Raw genomic sequence first — 1,998 nt, forward strand, 5'->3', positions numbered from 1 at the left:
CTTGTTACTCTTCACATCAAGGTTGTAGAGATGACGTTTGATTCCCCAAGGTCAAGCAACAAGAAGGAAAAGCAAGAAGAAATGGGGTTTCACATGTTTGAAAAGTTCTTTCCATTTGGGTCCACTTCACAATTTTCCATTCTCATTGGTAAATTGTGAGGTGGCACCTCCACTTTATACATATAGAACCCTTGCATGGGATTATGTGGAGACATTAACAAAACTCTTTGTTAGTAATCCTATGGCTCCTGGCACCTCAGCTTACGTAATGCCTTACATTAGGGAAAATGGGGAGTCAAGACCACTTACGAGCAATGAGGTCAAGGAATCCATGTTGGGTACATACTCTTATTGGATTATATCAAGTCTACATTCCACACATGCAACAAAAATATATATCCAAAGCACAACACCACGTTGCATGACAACCAAATATTTATATGCAACATGGAATGCTCGAATACTTGTGGAATGTCTAGCAGCGATGTGTATAGAGTTATCTCACATGACAAACGAAGAATCACATAATGTCATGAAGAATGCTCCTTATATTGAGCAACTCAAGAAATTGAGAGACCAATGGATGGCATTTATATCTCCATAAAAACCTCAACAAGGATTTCCCAAGTCTAGCATGCTATGGCTACCTTGGTAGGTAGAGCATCACACACTACCTTTTTTGCTTTTACAAAATAGCACGTTTGTTATGTTCCTTACAAAGTTGTTATCTGTATATGTTTTCAGGGTTTTTTTGATTACATTGAGGATAAATGGGCATCAAGGGACTATCAAATGATAGTAAGCTCCCAACAAGTATTTGATGGATGGGTTTTGATAATGAAATAATATGCCAAAGATGAGTTATTATCTCAAGTAGAAAGTCCTGGAAAGAAGGGAAGACAAGCATCATTGGCTACCTTTCGTTGCTTGATGGGGCTAAAGGATGGAGAGATTAATAGGTTGCAAAACAAAACCAACGAAGGGAAAATCTTATTTCTCAGAAATAAGTGGGATAAGGAAGATCTTATAGATATGGAAACAAGAGCAAGGCAGTTAAAGCTGGACAGGGTGCTAAAGGAAGAGTTGGTCACACTTTTCAATGCATCAATATCAACCAACAACAGTGTCTTGAAAACATGGGAGGAGCTACTTAATGACTACAATATCATAGAGGATGTTTACTCAAAGTTTGTAGGTGTTTGTAGTGATTGGTTGTCAAAAAAACTATCACATAAGGCTGATCCAAGTCCACTACCCAATGGTGCAAGAGACATAGTGAATTTCTTTGTTGGAAGAAAGGAGACCCCCCTCAATCTTCTAGCACCTTTCCTAGGTTAGTGTATGTTGTTGGGTATGATTTAGAAGCCCTTGATCTAATATATAATGCGTACAGAGGTCCAAGTACCATTGGTGTAGCTATCTTGGATGCTGCACATGGAGTAGAAGGAATGAATTGGGATTCCTCCAAGTTTGAGAGGCTTGTCTCCTATTTGCTACGGATGACTTGTGAGCCTAAACAATTCATCCTACTATCTTTTCTTACTCGAAGGCAAATGGTTTCTTTGGAGGATGGTCCTCTACACATGAGCATAAAGTTCCAGATGCTTGTTGGTAGCATTGATTTCTTGCCTTTAGCCAACAATTTTGCTTCTGGAGCCATACACACATTTGTGGTGTGAACATTAGTGAGCATGAGCAAAACTTTTTTCAACCTTGATCGCTATGTCAACAATACAAACAAGCCCCTAATATGGGGCAATGCACACATTGAAGTGGAGGGGGCTGACAAAGATCTTGATGACGAGCAACAAGTGGCCAAAGCAATAGTGAGAAGGAAGAAGCAAGTTATCAAGAAAACTGTGAAGGTATTCAATGACCAGTATGAGGTTGATCTCGATGTGAATGTAGGTGGTCTTGCATCAAAGGCTGCACTCTTGAGTCGAAGAAAATCCATCATGATAGTTTGCAACTCGCAAGAGCAATGTGAAGTTGATGGAA

The 1,998-nt window shown here is 39.5% G+C and overlaps 1 pseudogene; it reads left to right on the top strand.

Annotated features, from left to right (window-relative positions):
* The first annotated feature begins 930 nt into the window (after nt 1-930).
* Nucleotides 931-1,679, top strand: LOC147439426 (uncharacterized; annotated as a pseudogene).
* The last annotated feature ends 319 nt before the right edge of the window (nt 1,680-1,998 follow it).

Source organism: Adiantum capillus-veneris, chromosome 16, assembly GCF_014529385.1.
Source record: "Adiantum capillus-veneris isolate H3 chromosome 16, ASM1452938v2, whole genome shotgun sequence".
In the NCBI taxonomy this organism is placed as follows: domain Eukaryota; kingdom Viridiplantae; phylum Streptophyta; class Polypodiopsida; order Polypodiales; family Pteridaceae; genus Adiantum; species Adiantum capillus-veneris.